The sequence below is a fragment of the Arachis duranensis genome, chromosome 2 (assembly GCF_000817695.3).
Source record: "Arachis duranensis cultivar V14167 chromosome 2, aradu.V14167.gnm2.J7QH, whole genome shotgun sequence".
Lineage (NCBI taxonomy): Eukaryota > Viridiplantae > Streptophyta > Magnoliopsida > Fabales > Fabaceae > Arachis > Arachis duranensis.
In genome coordinates this window covers 64976706-64989388 of record NC_029773.3, presented here as the reverse complement: position 1 = coordinate 64989388, position 12683 = coordinate 64976706, and the positions used below count along the sequence as shown (strand labels likewise).

General features: G+C 41.6%; 1 non-coding gene across 1 annotated transcript; it reads left to right on the top strand.

Moving 5' to 3' along the window:
* The first annotated feature begins 647 nt into the window (after positions 1 to 647).
* LOC127745304 (small nucleolar RNA R71) lies at positions 648 to 755 on the top strand. Its single transcript, XR_008006501.1, has one exon. It is a non-coding gene; the product is annotated as a small nucleolar RNA R71 (small nucleolar RNA).
* The last annotated feature ends 11928 nt before the right edge of the window (positions 756 to 12683 follow it).

Sequence of the window (12683 nt, the reverse complement as noted above, 5' to 3'; positions counted from 1 at the left end):
CTAATGGAGGACCTTGTTTCAGTCATGAAACTTTGAGTGGTTTTGATTAGATCAGAGACCATGGTTGCCAAGTCAGAGTGGCTCTGCTTAGAATTCTCTGTCTGTTGCTGAGAAGATGATGGAAAAGGCTTGCCCTTGCTAAACCTGTTTCTTCCACCATTATTGTTGTTGAAACCTTGTTGAGGTCTCTGTTGATCCTTTCATGAGAGATTTGGATGATTTCACCATGAAGGATTATAGGTGTTTCCATAGGGTTCTCCCATGTAATTCACCTCTTCCATTGAAGGGTTCTCAGGATCATAAGCTTCTTCTTCAGATGAAGTGTCCTTAGTACTGCCTGGTGCAGCTTGCATTCCAGACAGGCTTTGAGAAATCATATTGACTTGCTGAGTCAATCTTTTATTTTGAGCTAATATGGCATTCAGAGTATCAATCTCAAGAACTCCTTTCTTCTGATTCATCCCATTGTTCACAGGATTCCTTTCAGAAGTGTACATGAATTGGTTATTTGCAACCATTTCAATCAGTTCTTGAGCTTCTGCAGGCGTCTTCTTCAGATGAAGAGATCCTCCAGCAGAGCTGTCCAATGACATCTTCGACAGTTCAGACAGACCATCATAGAAGATACCTATGATGCTCCATTCAGAAAGCATGTTAGAGGGACACTTTCTGATCAATTGTTTGTATCTTTCCCAAGCTTCATAGAGGGATTCACCTTCCTTCTGTCTGAAGGTTTGGACTTCCACTCTAAGCTTACTTATTTTTTGAGGTGGAAAGAACTTTGCCAAGAATGCATTGACTAGCTTTTTCCAAGAGTTTAGGCTTTCTTTTGGTTGTGAGTCCAACCATATCCTAGCTCTGTCTCTTACAGCAAAAGGGAATAGCATAAGTCTGTAGACCTCAGGGTCAACCCCATTTAACAGTGTCACAGATTTGCAAGAATTCAGCTAAAAAGTGATGAGGATCTTCCAATGGAAGTCCATGGAACTTACAATTCTGTTGCAATAGAGAAACTAATTGAGGCTTAAGCTCAAAGTTGTTTGCTCCAATGGCAGGGATAGAGATGCTTCTCCCATAGAAGTCGGGAGTAGGTGCAGTAAAGTCACCAATCACCTTCCTTGCATTATTGGCATTATTGTTGTTTTCGGCTGCCATGGGTTCTTCTTCTTTGAAGATTTCTGTTAGGTCCTCTACAGAGAGTTGTGCTTTAGCTTCTCTTAGCTTTCACTTCAAGGTCCTTTCAGGTTCAGGGTCAACCTCAACAAGAATGCTTTTGTCCTTGCTCCTGCTCATATGAAAGAGAAGAGAACAAGAAAATATTGAATCCTCTATGTCACAGTATAGAGATTCTTTGAAGTGTCAGAGGAAAAGAAGAATAGAAGGAGGAGGTAGAAGAATTCGAACTTATCAAGAGAGATAGAGTTCAAATTGTGCATTGAGGAGGAGTGTTAGTCCATAAATAGAAGGATGTGAGAAGAGGGGAAGAAATTTTCGAAAATTAAAGTGAATTAATTAAGAGAAATTTTAAGAAATGGTAAATGATTTTCGAAAAATAAGATTGGGAAAGAAATAAAGTGTAATTGAAAAAGATTTTGAAATTAGAAATCAAAAACATATGATTGAAAAATTAATTTTAAAAAAATGTGATAAAAAGATATGATTGAAAATATATAGTTTTAAAAAGATATGATTGAGAATATATGATTTGAAAAACAATTTAAAAAGATTTGATTTTGAAAATTAATGACTTGGCTAACAAGAAATTTAAAAGATATGATTCAGACATTAAACCTTTCTCAACAGAAAAGGCAACATACTTGAAATGTTGAATCAAATCATTAATTGTTAGCAAGTATTTTTGAAAAATGGAAAGAAATTGATTTTGAAAATATATGATTGAAAAGATATGATTTGAAAAAAATATTTGATTTTGAAAAATTATGGAAACTTGAAAAAAAAAAATCTGAATTAAAAACAAAATCTTCCCTCTTGTGCCATCCTGGCGTTAAATGCCCAGAATGGTATCCATTCTGGCGTTTAACGCCCAAAATGCTACCCTTTTAGGCGTTAAACGCCCAGCCAGGTACCCTGGCTGGCGTTTAAACGCCAGTTTTCCTTCTTCACTGGGCGTTTTGAACGCCCAGATTTTTCTGTGTACTTCCTCTGCTGTATGTTCTGAATCTTCAATTCTCTGTATTATTGACTTGAAAAGACACAAATTAAAATTTTTTTTTGAATTTTTAATGATGAGGAATAATCAAAATTAAACTAAGATCAAATAAACAATGCATGCAAGACACCAAACATAGAAGTTTGTATACTATTGAAACTAACAAATTGAGAATGCATATGAGAAACAACAAAACATTCAAGACAAGAGAATTAAAGATCAGAGTATGGAAATCATCAAGAACAACTTGAAGATCAATGAAGACACATGATTGAATTCGAAAAATGCAAGAAGAACAGAAACATGCAATTGACACCAAACTTAAAATTAGACACTAGACTCAAATAGGAAACATAAAATATTTTTGGTTTTTATGATTTTATAATTTTTTTGTATTTTTCGAAAATTATATGGAAAAGAAAATAAAGAGATTCAAAATTTTTAATTAGAATTCCAGGAATCATGCAATGTTAGTCTAAAGCTTTAGTCTAAAGAAATTAGACATGGCTAGCCAAGCTTCAGCAGGACATTACATTCAACAGCTAAATTGATGAGAATTAATCAACTTTTGTGATGATAAGAACATCACCTTGAAACTCTAGAATTCATTCTTAAAAATTCTGAAGAAAAATACCAAACCTTACGCGAGTAAAGGTCGATCCCACGGAGATTGTTGGTATGAAGCAAGCTATGGTCATCTTGTAAATCTCAGTCAGACGGATTCAAATGGTTATGGAGGATTAATGATTAAAAGATAAATAAAACATAAAATAAGGATAGAGATACTTATGTAATTCATTGGTGAGAACTTCGGATAAGCGTATGGAGGCGCTTTGTCCCTTCTGTCTCTCTGCTTTCCTACTGTCTTCATCCAATCCTTCTTACTCCTTTACATGGCAAGCTGTATATTGGGCATCACCGTTGCTAATGGCTACAGTCCCGTCCTCTCAGTGAAAATGTTCAACGCGCTCTATCACAGCATGGCTATTCAGCTGTCGGTTCTCGATCATGTCGGAATAGAATCCAGTGATTCTTTTGCGTCTATCACTAACGCCCCACAATCGCGAGTTTGAAGCTTCCAAGAGATATCCACTCAATCTAAGGTAGAACGGAGGTGGTTGTCAGGCACACATTCAAAGGTGAGAATGATGATGAGTGTCACGAATCATCACATTCATCAAGTTGAGGAACAAGTGATATCTTGGAACAAGAATAAGCTGAATTGAATAGAAGAACAATAGTAATTGCATTAATACTCGAGGTACAGCAGAGCTCCACACCTTAATCTATGGTATGTAGAAACTCCACTGTTGAAAATACATAAGAACAAGGTCTAGGCATGGCTGAGAGGCCAGCCCCCAAAATGTGATCTAAGATAGCATAGGACTGATCAAAGATAAAAATACAATAGCAAAAGGTCCTATTTATAGAGAACTAGTAGCTTAGGGTTTACAAAAATGAGTAAATGACGTAAAAATCCACTTCCGGGCCCACTTGGTGTGTGCTTGGGCTGAGCATTGAAGCCTTCATGTGTAGAGACTTTTCTTGGAGTTAAACGCCAGCTTTTGTGCCAGTTTGGGCGTTTAACTCCCACTTCTGTGCCAGTTCCGGCGTTAAACGCCAGGAATTCTTGAGCTGATTTGGAATGCCGGTTTGGGCCATCAAATCTCGGGCAAAGTATGGATTAATATATATTTCTGGAAAGCCCTGAATGTCTACTTTCCAACGCAATTAAGAGTGCACCAATTGGGTTTCTGTAGCTCCAGAAAATCCACTTCGAGTGCAGGGAGATCAGAATCCAACAGCATCTGCAGTCCTTTTCAGCCTCTGAATCAGATTTTTGCTCAGGTCCCTCAATTTCAGCCAGAAAATACCTGAAATCACAAAAAAACACACAAACTCATAGTAAAGTCTAGAAAAGTTAATTTTAAACAAAAACTAATAAAAATATAATAAAAACTAACTAAAACATACCAAAAACATACTAAAAACAATGCCAAAAAGTGTATAAATTATCCGCTCATCAGCTTTCCAACCACTTTAACAAAAACAACAATTAGATGGCTCGACAACCTCCCTCCTAGGTCCATCTCAAGTTTCGAAGACTTGGCTAAAAAATTCCTGGCCAGATTCTCCATCCAAAAAGACAAAGCAAAACATGCTCCGAGCTTATTAGGAATCAGACAAGGGAAGCGGGAAACTCTGCGAAACTACATGGAGAGATTCAACAAAACATGCATGGATATACAAAACCTTCCAACAGAAGCTGCCATCATGGGTCTCATTAACGGTCTGCGAGAAGGGCCTTTCAGTCAATCCATATCAAAGAAGTATCCCACATCTCTGAACGAGGTGCAGGAGCGAGCAAAAAAGTACATCAACATGGAGGAAAACTCCCGATTAGGAGAGATTTCAAAACTAGGGTTCACCCCTCGGGATAAAGACAAAGATTCCAGAAGAAAGGAAGATTGACAGGGAGAAAAAAATCAAAAAGTACCACAATTACACCCCTTTTCGGGTGTCTCTTGTGGATGTCTACAGAAAAATTTGCAACACAAAAAAAATATCACCAGCTCGACCACTCAAAGGCAAAAAAGGAGGAGGAAACCGGGCTGAATACTGTGAATATCATCGAATCCGCGGACACTCCACCAATGAGTGTTTTGATTTAAAAAACGTCATAGAAAAGCTCGTACGAGAAGGAAGGTTAGATCGATACCTGGCCACCCACGAAGATGAACAAAGGAAAAAAAGAAGAGCAGAAGATGTCAGACCCACTATGCGATCATCCCGGACACCAGAAAGACACGTCCACATGATACACGGTGGATTCACCGGAGGAGGAATCTCCAAGTCATCCCGCAAAAGACATCTCAAAAACATATATCACATCGCGGAAAGGAAGGAAGCACTCGACATCCCGGCGATCACTTTTACCAAAGAAGACGCATCCGGAATCACATCAGGACATGACGATCCCATGGTCATCACAATCATACTGGCAAACGTAAATCTCCATCGCACACTGATAGACCAGGGGAGCTCTGCTGATATCTTATTCAAAACCGTCTTCGACAAACTTGACTTGGAAGAAAAGGAACTCAGAGCATATCTGGACAGCCTGTTCGGATTAGGAGATACCCCGGTTCAACCAATGGGATACATTCCGCTCCACACAACTTTTGGAAAGGAAAATCAGTCAAGAACACTCAAAATAGACTACATCGTCATTGACGTAAGCTAGCCTACAATGCTCTAATAGGTCGGACAATGTTAAATCAACTCGGCACAATAGTCTTGACTCCGCATCTATGCATGAAATTCCCAACCGCAGAAGGAATAGCCACAGTAAAGGCAGACCAGAAAATGGCGCGCCGCTGTTACAACGAAAGTCTAAACCTCAGAGGCAGAGGTGAAGAATTCCACACAATCGAGCTTGGTGGAGCTCGGAGGCGAGAGGAGCTTCGCCCACAACCTGAAGGAGAAATAGAGAAAGTCCAGATCGGAAACACCCCAGACCAAATAACCAACATCGGCACACTCCTAAAAGGGGACACAAGAGAATCACTCATACAGTTCCTATGCGATAATGCCGACCGCTTTGCATGGAAGGCCGCAGACATGCCAGGTATAGATCCCAAACTAATGTGCCATAAGCTAGCAGTCTATCCAGGGTCTCGACCGGTACAATAAAGGCGCAGAAAGCTAGGACCAGAACGCTCTCAAGCGGTGGAAGAACAGGTGCGAGCCCTACTGGAGGCAGGCTTTATAAGAGAAGTCAAATACCCGCTATGGCTTGCTAATGTCGTCTTGGTAAAAAAAGTCAAATGGGAAGTGGAAAATGTGTACCGACTATACCGATCTCAACAAAGATTGCCCAAAAGATCCTTATCCGCTCCCAAACATCGACGCACTGGTAGATGCCTCCTCCGGATACAAATACTTCTCCTTTATGGACGCATACTCGAGATATAACCAAATCCCAATGTACCCACCCGACCAAGAAAAAACCTCTTTCTTAACCCCAAAGACAAATTACTGTTACATTGTTATGCCTTTCGGTTTCAAAAATGCGGGAGCCACTTACCAAAGATTAATGAATAAAGTTTTTTCGGATCACATCGGAAAAATCATGGAGGTCTATGTAGACGACATGCTAGTGAAGACGCAAGATAAAGAGATGTTACTATCCGACCTGACACAAGTATTCGACACCATAAGACAACACGGCATGCGACTCAATCCCACAAAATGTACCTTCGCAGTAGAAGCTGGTAAATTCTTGGGTTTTATGATCACACAGAGAGGAATCAAAGCAAACCCGGACAAGTGCAGGGCCGTACTCGACATGAAAAGCCCAACTTGTATCAAAGAGGTGCAACAACTCAACGGGCGGCTGGCAGCCTTGTCCAGATTCCTGGCGGGATCCGCAATAAGATCTCTCCCCTTTTACGCCACTCTAAGGAAGGGAAAGGAATTTGAATGGACAGTCGAGTGCGAGCAAGCCTTCCAAGACTTTAAAAAGTTTCTGGGACAACCACCTATATTAAGTCAGCCTCAGAAGGGGGAACCACTCATCTTGTACCTCGCAGTGGGAAATCGGGCAATAGCTTCAGCACTGGTCCAAGAGGACAACAGCGGACAGCAACCCATATACTTTATCAGCAAAGCATTGCAGGGATCCGAGCTGAACTACCAAAAAATAGAAAAATTTGCTTACGCTCTCATAATAACATCTCGCTGACTTCGCCCATATTTCCAGTCTCACACCATTAAAGTTCGAACTAACTAGCCCATAAAAGGGATCTTATAGAAAACAGACTTGGCAGGAAGAATCTTGCAACGGACAGTCGAGCTGTCCAAATTCGACCTTCAATACGAATCTCGGACGGCAATCAAATCTCAATACCTGGCCGACTTCATTGCGGAATTTACAGACACACCGGAAGTCCCCATAGAATGGAATCTATACGTGGACGGATCCTCAAATAAAATGGGAAGTGGTGCAGGCGTAATGATCGAAAGCGACCAGGGGACCCAGATCGAACTCTCCCTCAAATTTGGGTTCCCCGCCTCGAATAATCAAGCGGAATATGAGGCACTATTAGCAGGTTTGAAGATGGCTAGGGAGGTCGGAGCTCAAAAACTTATCATCTTTAGCGATTCACAGGTAGTCACTTCACAAATAACAGGCAGCTACCAAGCCAAGGATCCCACTATGAAAAAGTACCTGGACAGAACCAGGGAACAGCTCGGACAACTCAGAGAATATGAGATTTGACACATACCCCGAGAACAGAATGCCCGGGTCAATCCACTCTCAAAACTAGCCGGCACCAAACTAGGAGGTAACAATAAAAGCCTTATCCCAGAAATTCTACAGAAGCCATCAATCTCGGAAGAAGAAAAGGTCCTAGCCATAACAGGTCGCGATCAGGGATGGATGACCCCCATAATTAATTACCTCACAACGAAGGCCCTCCCTACAGATGAGAAAGAAGCAAAGAAGTTAAAACGGGAAGCACAATACTATACCCTCATAAATAACACTTTATACAAAAGAGGGATTTCAACACCATTGCTAAAATGCGTGCTGACTTACAATACTAAGGACATCTTAGAAGAAGTACACAGTGGTATTTGTGGCAATCACCTCGGAGCACAAGCACTCGCCAAAAAAGTACTACGGGCCGGATTTTATTGGCCAACCCTACAAAAAGAAGTCACAGACTTCGTAAGGACATGTTCGCCATGTCAGAAGCATGCCAACTTCCACACCACTCCGCCCGAGGAACTCATCAGCGTAACCTCACCGTGGCCATTCGCAAAATGGGGACTCGATCTCCTCGGACCCTTTCCCCAAGGATCCGGACAGGTCAAATTCCTCATAGTAGGAATAGACTACTTCACAAACTGGATCGAGACAGAACCCCTAGCCAATGCCACACCTCAAAGAAGTCAGAAATTCTTGTATCGAAATATCGTCACAAGGTTCGGAGTTCTATACTCCATCACTACAGACAATGGTACCCAATTCACAGATGCAGGCTTCAGAAAACTAGCGGCCGACCTGAATATAAAATAACAATTCACCTCTGTTGAGCATCCCCAAGCCAATGGGCAAGCCGAAGCTACCAACAAAGTTATATTAGCAGGGATAAAACGGAGATTACAGGATGCAAAGGGAGCCTGGGCTGAGGAGTTCCCACAAGTCCTATGGGCATATCGAACAACCCCACATTCCACAACAATGGAATCACCTTTCCGATTAGCTTACGGAATGGAGGCTATGATCCCAGTAGAGGTTAAAGAAAGATCCCCTAGAGTGATCTACTACAATGAAGAAGCCAATCCCCAACTTCAAAGGGAAGAGCTCGAATTACTCCCAAAAGTCCGAGAAAGAGCTCGGATAAGGGAAGAAGCATTGAAATGACGAATGGCTTCCAGATACAATCAAAAAGTAATACAGCGGACCTTCATGAAGAATGACTTTATTCTAATCCGAAATGACATTGGAACAACTCGACCTGGAGAAGGAAAACTGGCTGCAAATTGGAAAGGACCCTACCGAGTCATGGAAATGCTAGGGAAGGGCCACTACAGACTTTCCGAACTCGACGGGCGAGAGCTGCCAAGGTCATGGCACGCCTGCAACTTAAGAAGATTTTCTACAAACGTTCAAGACGTATTATTCTAAAAACAATCATCGCCCGATTATAATGCTACAGATCGACAGAAAGTGAAAACCAAATTCACTGCGCGATCACGATAAAAACGAGGGTTAAAACCCAAAATTCTACAAAATCGGCAAAGATGAAAATAGAATAATACAAGAAGCTATAGAAAGTGATCCATAGAAAGGACCTGACGAGGTCCTAATAAAATGGATTGCTCTAAAATAGCTTAAAGGCTGGCTGACACATAAAGTCGGCCAGCCCCAACAAACCAAGTTATAAGTAAAGCCCTGGAAAGAGGTCTGGCCAACCCTATAAAAGAGGATTACTATAACTTCGAAGAGCCCGACGTGACGAAGTCAGACTCCTACAAAAGGTTACAAAAGGTAATCCCTGAAAGAGACCTGAACAAAGTCCAAGAAAGAGGATTATCAAGTAACTTGACAGTGTCCGACATGACCAAGTCGGCCCAGAAAGATAAAGTTACAGAGATAATCCCTGAAAGAGACCTGAACCAGGTCCAAGAAAGAGGATTATCAAGTAACTCGACAAGGCCCGACATAACAAAGTCGGCCTGGGCAGATAAAGATACAAAAGATAAATCCCTGAAAGAGACCTGAACAAGGTCCAAGAAAGAGGATTATCAAGTAACTTGACAAGGCCCGACATAACAAAGTCGGCCTGGGCAGATAAAGCTACAAAAGATAAATCCCTGAAAGAGACCTGAACAAGGTCCAAGAAAGAGGATTATCAAATAGCTCGACAAAGTCTGACATGACGAAGTCGGCTCGGAAAATATAAAAGGTACAAAAGAGATCTGAACAAAGATCCAAAACGATTACCTAGTAACGAAACAGGGACCGACGTGAAAAAGTCGGACTAAAGCTACAAAAAGTTATAAAAAGTAATCCCAAGGGGTTGCTAGAAATAACTAAAGAAAAGATCAACTGAGGAAATCAGCCAACAAATGGGAGATTGCTCGACCCGATAGACCTCGACCTCGCCAAAAGCAATCAAAAGAGGATGAATAAAAAAAATAACTCTGAAAGATTCCAGATAAATACTAAAGAAAGTTGCAAGCAAGCATATCGTGAAAAACAAGGCAGTTACCATAAAACAAAGACTCAAGAGGCCGCTTGAAGCCAACCCCAAGAGCAAGAGAAACTATTTTATTTTTCAAAATAAAGTTGCTAAAGGTAGCAACTATCAACAGTCAACAAAATACCATTTACAAAAAAGAGTTCAAAACCCCCAGGCCGGGCTATACACAAATCTATCAAGGATAATCAAAGAGAGTCCAAAGGCTTCCCAGTAGCAACATCAACATGAGGTGAAGGAGGACGAGTCTGGAGAGGCACCGCATCCACTGTGCTGTCGCCTCGATTCAAGATCTGACAGTCAGGATCTGGCTCAACTACGGTCGAGGGGGCTGAAGGAACCGGCGGGGCAGAGGCTTTAACATGAGGCGCAGGAGGAGGTTCAATATTATCATTAGGATCATCCGGGACAATCTTGCCATCCTTTACTAAGTTATCAAGACTAACGAGAGTCAAATCGGCGCCAGGGGCAACAATCCGGAACTGCTCTATCAGGTTCTCATAGGCGGCAGTCACGCTACCCACAAGATGACCCTGAAGCTCGGCATAATCAACCCGAGCAGTTTCGAAGTCATCTCGGAGACGCACCAACTCCCTATAAGCCAGACACAGCTATCCTTGTGCTTTAATGCCATGTCCTCAGCCAACTTCAAAGAAGCTGCCAAGGCGATAGAGCTAGCCTTCTCACCCTCTAGTTCCTTTTCTACCTTCGCCAACTTCACCTCCAGTTCCTCCTTCAGACCCCTGATCCGATCAAATTCTGATTTAGCCTCCTCCATGAAGGATTTTGTGGCATGAATCGGGATCCCCTGAACAGTTCGATAGATAGCCGCACCCATATGTGCCATTTTTATACTACTTTTGGTGATAAAATCCAGATGCTGAAGAAGAGACACATCATCCATGGAGAGCCCACCATAGGGGGCAATTTGCTGGTCAACAAACTCGACAGCATCAAAATCCGGGGCATCCAGGTTAAAGGGCTCAGATGTTTTTTTTTTGCTTTTTTAAGGCGGGAGCACCAGAAGCAGCAACAGAAGTTTGTGGGGGATCTGCCAGTCGAACCCGAGGAGTAGGGATCACCCTCCTCGGCCCAGGAGAAGTCGGCACGGGCGGCTTCAGGATGGTTTGAGAAGACCCCTCCCCAGCCGCCCTGACTGAGATATTCTGTGCAGCGGCTGCCTTCCTAGCCTTTTTAAAAGCCTTCATGGAGTCGTTGTTCTTCGACATTTTTAAAAAACAGGAAAGACAGAATCAACAAACAAAGTCATGGAGTACAGGGAAAAATAGAATAAACTAAAAACATGTCAGTCAGTACTGATGTGCGGAAAACGATCCGACACAAAACTCACCGGCAAGTGCACCGGGTCGCATCAAGTAATAATAACTCACGGGAGTGAGGTCGATCCCACGGGGATTGAAGGATTGAGCAATTTTGGTTTAGTGGTTGATTTAGTCAAGCGAATCAAGATTTGGTTGAGTGATTTGTGATTTGCAGAAATTAAATTGCATGAAATTAAAGAGGGCAAGAAATTAAAGTGCTGAATTTTAAAGAACAAGAAATTAAAGGGCAGAAACTTAGAACACAAGAAATGTAAATTGCAGAATCTTAAATTGCAAGAAATGTAAATGGCTTGAATTGTAAAGGGAATTGGGAGTTGGATTTGCAGAAATTAAACAAGGAAAAGTAAATTGCATCAAACAGACGAGTAAAAGGGGTTTGGGATTGAATCGGATATAAAGCAGAAAAGTAAATGAACGTAGCAAGCAGTAAACAGAGAATTGAAGTGGGAAATTCAGATCTCAGGGGTCCAGAGACTAGAAAACCAAGTCTAGATCTCACTACCTTCCTTGATCCAATAAGAACAATTGCAAGGGAAATGTAATTTGCAAAGAAAGTAGATGAAGAGCAATTAACAGAAAATTGAATTCAATTAAGCAGTAAAGAAACAGAGGGATCCAAGGATGAGATTGAAACAGAATTTCTTCAAATCTCCAACCCAAGATCCAAGCAATTGTAATTGAAATTGAAAGCAATAAGACTAAGAGGAAGAGAAGTGAATTCTCCTTCCCCGAGACTAAGAAACTCCAAATCACTCAATATCCAAAAACTATTCTCAAAACATCAAAGAAAAAGCTCAAAAGAAGTCTCCCCTGAATAACTTGAATTCTATCCTATTTATACACTTTCTTCAAATGATCTTCAAGCCTTGAATTGGGCCTTTGCTCTTGGTGGAATTGGGTTGAGAGAGGCCCTAGTTGATTGCTCTTGGAGTTTGGAAAGGAACCGAAGTAAATCAAGTGAACCGGGTTGGAGTTTTGCAAAAGTTTGAGTAAAAGTTTGAGGCTAACTTTTACTCTAACTTTTACTATCAGCCTCCATGCTTTGCTGCTATCCACGTTGGGGCAAAAGTTAGGGGTCTAACTTTTGCTCCAACGTTGGCCTCCTTATGTGTACTTATGGCGCCAACGTTAGCCCAAAAGTTAGAGGCTAACGTTGGCGCAAACTTTTGCTCCCAGGGTGCATTCTTCATGTGCCAACGTTAGCGCAAAAGTTAGGGGCTAACGTTGGCGCAAACTTTTGGTGCCCAGGGTGTTCTTTTCATGTGCCAACGTTAGCCCAAAAGTTAGGGGCTAACGTTGGGGCAAACTTTTCACCCAAAAGTTTGTGCAAAAGTTTGAGGCTAACTTTTGGTCCAGCTTTTTTGCTTCCTGGTTCATTTTCACTTATTCCATTGTCCT